At 57.0% G+C, this 6,116-nt stretch overlaps 1 protein-coding gene across 1 annotated transcript in view; it reads right to left on the reverse strand.

Moving 5' to 3' along the window:
• STARD8 (StAR related lipid transfer domain containing 8) overlaps positions 1-6,078 on the reverse strand; it is a 27,309-nt gene extending 21,231 nt beyond the window's left edge. The window contains exon 1 of the mRNA XM_031062676.1: positions 5,951-6,078. The gene's annotated coding sequence lies outside the window, so the exon portion shown is untranslated. The remainder of the gene's footprint in view (positions 1-5,950) is intronic.
• Between the last annotated feature and the right edge of the window lie 38 nt (positions 6,079-6,116).

Below are 6,116 nucleotides of genomic sequence, written 5' to 3' on the forward strand. Positions count from 1 at the left end.
TGATGATCTGATGCATTTCCACCTTGGCTGGTTGAACTCTTCAGTGGCAATCAAAGCCATCCTGGGGGAGGGAAGACAGCCACACCAAGCACAGGATAACAGGGTTCAGCTGCTCTTATCTTCATCATCTTAAAGATAATGGAAGGGATGGCCTGAAAGCAGCCTCGTGGATGCCAGCTCAGCCTCAGCACCGTGGCAGCAGCACTGCGAGGGACACAAGGGACCCCGCAGGACCCCACTCTCGCCCTGCTGTGACAGGAGGGACCCTGCTCCTCGCCCTGCTGTGACAGGCAGCCCAGCCAGCACCTCCCGCAGCTGCCACCTCCACAATTGGGGACAAGGAGCCAAAGCTGAGGTCACCCAGCTCGGCTGCAGACCCTCCCCAGCACCCACCTCCTCTCTCCACCCTCCCCAGGCCAAATATAAATTTGCTTACAGGAAATGCCTTAAAGAAAAGGCACCTCCCTGCGTCCCGAAGAATGCCCAGAAAATAAACTGTCTCTGGACAAGAAGGAAATGTTTTGTTTTTTTTTTTAATCACATTGCAAAGCAGCTTTAACCCCTTCAGTCCCTGCTGCAAATGTTGCAAATGTTCCCTGTGTGCCTGAGGGAATCTCAAGGTGTCTGGAGTCTGCATTGGTGATGTGAGAAGAGCATATCTGTGGCATTGCCAGATTCTGAAAAAAATGCCACAAAACCCAGAATCCAAACACAAATTTCTCTGTCTGGCAAGGAAAGCTCAGGATCCCCGAAGGGCTCATAGCTGGGGACCCACTCTTGACTTCACAAAAGCTCTGGCTCCATTCCCAGAGGCACTGGGCAGAACTTGCCCAGCTGCTGGCATTGCTGGAGGTCCTGCACTGCAGCCAGGGCGCTGCAGCTGTGCCCCCCTCCCCACCCAGACCCTTTCCACAAGGGCCCTGAGTGGGCTGTGTCAGTCACCCCTCTCCGAGGGTCCCTCGGGAGCTGTGCTGGGATCTCCAGCAGATGGAAATGTGGCTCCTGAGCCTGCTGTGGAGGGCAGGGATGGGGTACCCGGGCCCCTGCAGCCCCCTGCAGCCCCCCCAGCCCTGCACTGCAGCTGCTGCAGCCCAGCAGGGACACACGTGGAGGCTTAGGAAGCACAAACGCTGCCTTCACAGCAACCTCCTGACACCAGGCACAAGAAAGCAAAAAGAGAAGAAATGCAGGAAATGCAGGAGGTGGAGAAGCAGCTGCCTCCAGCAGTCAGTCAAGGACAGAGCAAAGCCAAGAACCCCGAGTGGAGAGCAGAGAGCTCGCTCTCCTGGGCCCTCCAGCACGGGACAGCACAATAAATAAAACAATAAATAAGCTCAGTGCCAGGATCTGGCAGTGTTCCGGTGCACTCACAGGTCACAGCCACAGAGAGGGTGATCCCATTCCCTCTGTACACAGCAGAGGACACCAAAGCAAGGTCAAGGGCACAGCCAAAGCACTCCCTGTGTCACCAGCCCCCAGCCCCTTGAACATCCCCTTAATAAGCAGGCATTTGGTGCTCTCAGCCCCAGAGTGGTTTGATCCAGCTCAGCTGCTGCTGCAGAACGCCTCCATGCCTGCTGGGGGTGGGAATTTCTCAGCAGAGCTGTGGAGGTGTGAGGCCAGGCGTGGGGATGGGAAAGGGAAGTGTGGGGTCAGCTGCCACTTGGCTGGGAAGCAAATGTCTGTCCAGAGAGCAGCCAGGGCTCGGGGGTCAGCAGGAGAGAGATCACCTGCCTGGAGAAGAGAAGCAATTTCTGCCTTCTCCCTGATTTTGCACTTTGTGTATGTCCATTATTTTTAGCTGGGGGAGAACTGCTGCATCCTACATCCTTGCTGCTCCCAAGCAAGCAGCACCACGGCTCCCAGGAGTCCATACCAGGAGAATTCACCCAGCCACAGTCCCTGTGTGCCCCCAGTGTGTCCAGGAGCCTCATGCAGGCTCTCCATGCAACAGCCAGCCTGGGATTTGCTCAGGAAGGTGTCCGGAGGCCATGGGCCAACCCTCTGCCTGGAAAAACAGAGCTGGAGCACCAGCCCTGGCTCAGACATCCTGCTCTTGCCCAATGACACTGATGAAATGAGGTCAAGTGGCCTCTGCGTCACTGCTGTGGGCACTGTCCTGCAGCCTTGTGAAATCCCAGCCCAGGGCCAGTTCCAGTTTCAGCCGGAGGCCCACCAGCCAACCCTCTGAAACCCCACAGAGCAAACCCCACCTGCAGCCCTGCTCCAGCCCAGCCTTCAGCACTGCCAGCAAAGCCTCGTCCTCTTCACTCCTTTTCCTTTTTTCTTCCTTTTCCCTTTAAATGCCAGCTTTCTTGTCCTCTCCCCCTGCACCTGCAGGGCAGGAAATCCCCCAGCTCACCCAGGCTGGGACACACAGGACCCCTCAGGTTCAGCACAAGCCACCAGCTCCTGCTCTCACTAAAGCAACAGGGCCAAGCCTTGGCTGCAGCACCCAGGGTAATCCAGATGTTCATCCCAGGACCATGCCAGAATCCAGATGTTCCAGGGCTTATCCTGACCACCCCACCACCCTGTCTGCCCTGTAGACCCCCAGGCTTTGACTCTGCAGCCCTGCTGGGATTCCATGTGCAGTGGGATAGGAAGTGGCTGAGCCTGGGGAAGGTCCTGAGCTGCTGAAGCTGTTCCCAGCCCTGCCGTTAACGTTTGCTCTGCCCGTAACTGGCACAGGGTGACAAGTGCCCCGTGCTGATAAGCGTTCTGCAAACAGCCAGGCCGGTGCCCACGTGGCACGGGGACCTGTCAATGATTAACCCAGCAGCTGCAGGGGACAGCAGCAGGCTGGGGACACGGCCACCCGTGGGTGTCACAGCACCCACAGGCAGGGGACACATAGGGACCCACTAAAAGCCACATCCTGTGGGATCAGGGTCACACCTGCATCATCAGGGAGAGAGAGGGTGATGAGCCTGGAATGGGCTGCACAGCTCCACACCAACAATACTCCTCCTGCAGGACATGCAGGTAACACACACAGTGAATCAGAAGGCAAAGAGATAATAAAAATCCAGAAGCCATCACCAGAAGAGCACCAAAAAAGCATCCTCTTACTGGAAATGTAAGGACAGACCCTGTCTCTTTAAATCCCCAGCAGCCTGGAAAGGTTCCCGTGTTGCCGAGGTGCCTCTGCAAATGGCAGGAGCCAAAGGGCCAGAGCAGCTCAATCATTAACCTGCCAAGACCCCCGGCCTCGCTGGAATGTGCCAGTCCCCTCCAGAGCTCTGCTCAAAGGTTCACAGGAGCTCCTCTGCCCTGGCCTGCTCCAGACCCTGGAGGCTCCAGCCACTTTCCAGCACAGCTTTCCTCCAGGGCCAAACCCCCCAGACACCTCTGTCACACGTCCCAGCAGGGGTGGAACACCACGTGCAAGAAGGGAAGTTGAGAAATAAGAAACCCGAAGTTCCAGGGAGATGTTCCCATGCTCAGCAAACCTGTGACATGGTGTGGGGAGCTGTTCCTCCCCGTGGCTCCTCTTGCCTTGGAGTCCCATTGCTGCTGCAGCAGGACCAGCATGGGCATGGTTTGGGATGGGAAGACCGGCAGAGCAACAGCATCTCGGCTTTTAGAGCCCCCACGCCACTTCTAAAGTTTTTTACATGCACAAAAACAGCTCAGCTTTCATCCCTGGGCTCTGGTAATCCTTGTCACCAAATCCAGTGGGCAGAAGGGATGGAGCAACATCTCTGCTATGGGGCTGGGGGTAGGAAAGGAGACGCCCATGTTAGGGGACGCTCTGACCCCTGGTCCCACCGCACCACAGGACCCCCAGCTCCCCATGCATCAGGGCCACAGCAACCACTCCAAAGGCATTCCCTTCCCTGCAGACCCTGCCTGAATTTGGGGATTGAACTCCCACAGACACCAAATGCAAAAGCCTTCCAAAGCCACACTGAGGGCAAAGACAAATCCCAAACCCCTGCAACAGGCAAATTGTCTCAGGCTTTTCACGGCGTGATCACTTAAAGGAAGGAGACTTCGTTCTTCTCTCTACTGGCAGTGATTTACCCTCAGCACTGCCTGCACCCTTCAGTGCCAGCCAACTTCCAGGCTTGGTCCTTCTGCCCAAAGTCACGCAGCAGCCTCAGCATGCCCTCAGGGAAAGGGCGACCTTTCGTTCCCCCACTCACTTCAATTGACTTTGAGAACCATCAAATCTTTTTGAAATTAGTACAAAACCAAAGGGAAGTACTGACGTGCCCTTGGGCACAACCACATTTTGTTCTCTTATGAAACTGAAGCGCTGGCAGCCTGTCCTGTGAACACACACTGGGGTTTGGGCACTGCAGGCGATGCAGACAAGGAATTCTCAACGGAAGCACGGCTGGATTTATGCACTCAGTCTTTTATCAGAAAAGGATTTCTTGGAGGAAGTGCGAGCACATGGCAGGAACGTGAGCTGCTCCTCAGAAGCAGCTTTGATACCTGCTCCGTGCTGGAACTTTGTGTTTTGCCACACACAGAAAATGCTGTCAGGATAAGGGTGGGAGCTGATTTTTCCCCTGCAAGATTGGAGGGAGACTGATGCTGATCCGTGGCCCCTGCTCCTGTTGGCACACGCGTGCCAAGAGCAGCAAGGGGTGGCTGCACAGCACCTCCTCAGCTGGGCTTTGGTGAGAGTGCAAACAGAAAAAGGCACAGCCATTGATAACAGTTCACGTATGCAAGTGGAAAAGAGTGTGGATTTCTGCCAAAAATTCACGATATGCACTCCAACACCCAGGGACTGTACAAAGGTCTTTAAGTAGAAGAGGCTCTGCTGCCCTCGGCACACAGAGCATTTCAGAACACAAACCACAAATCCAAACACACAAAGAGCCGGTGTTTGAGCTCGGCACATCAAAGAGCCCCTGAGGAAGCAGCCTCTCACCTTGGCAGCACGCTTCCCCAGAGCACTGCTGGGTCACCGTGTGACAAATGACACAGGCACAGCTAACCCACCCCTCCCTACCAACAACAAAGGGCTCCAAAGGAGCCAACCTGCCACAAACGTGCCCATGGCACTGAAAGTCAGGACCCAGAGCCCAGCCTCCCCCACTGCAGTGAGAGGGCCTGATCTGGAGTCCCCTGACAGATGGCAAATTGATGCTTTCCCAGCCACCAGGCTACCTGCACTAATCCCAGCTAGAGTAGGTGAGGAGGAGCCCTGGGGAAAGGCAGGTGGCCCAAACCCCCATCCCTCCTGAGCCGTGCCAGCCATGTGTGGGTCAGCACGGCCGAGCCGGACTGAACGTGCCGAACCCGAACCGGCCGCTCCAAAGGCAGAATCTCACCCGGATTCTCGCCCCACACACGGCCATGACTCAGCCCGGGAGGACAGAGGGGGATCCAGTTACTGCACGAGGCTGTCAGGAGCTGCATGCCAGCTCCAAACTCCTCATCCTCCCCACCTGCAGCACAGCCACCTCCTCCAGGCACCAAGTGCGGCCTGGCACGGACACCAGTGCCAGAGCGCACATCCCACCTGGGGCATCCCGGTGCTGCTGGAGCCACAGGTGAATCGCAGAATCTCATTCGGGTTAGAAAACCTGCTGGCACAGAGCCCAAGTGTTCCCCCAGCACTGCCAAGCCCACCACTGACCCATGTCCCCAGGTGCCACATCCACGTGGCTTTTAAGTCACTCCAGGGATGGGGACTCCAGCACTGCCCTGGGCCGGCTGGACAGTCCTTTCAGAGAAAAAAATTGTTCCTAATATCCAACTAAACCTCCCCTGGCACAACTTGAGGCCACTGTACCACTCCCTCACCTCCTGTCGACTCGCTCCAGCACACACAGAGCTGTAAGTGATTTCAGGAAGGGATTCTGCCACGCTTGTGCAACAATCGGAGCACAGCCCAGCCAAAGACAGCAGATTGCTGGGTGCTTTCCCCCAAAACCCACCTCATGCTCTGCACTGACCCCCCGCACCCAGCCGCAGGTTCCCCATGTACCTTGTGGCTGTGCCCCGTCGGGCCGCGCTCTCGGGGGACCTGTCGAGGGATGGGGAGGACGGAGGGCTCTGGAGGAGATGGGGGGCGCAGGGGGGACCCGGTGGCCGGGCCCCGCAGTGCCAGCCGGCGCTCCGGCTGTTGTCGGTGTGAGAAGCAGGTGCGGGGC

The sequence above is a fragment of the Geospiza fortis genome, unplaced genomic scaffold (genome assembly GCF_000277835.1).
Source record: "Geospiza fortis unplaced genomic scaffold, GeoFor_1.0 scaffold874, whole genome shotgun sequence".
In the NCBI taxonomy this organism is placed as follows: Eukaryota; Metazoa; Chordata; class Aves; order Passeriformes; family Thraupidae; genus Geospiza; species Geospiza fortis.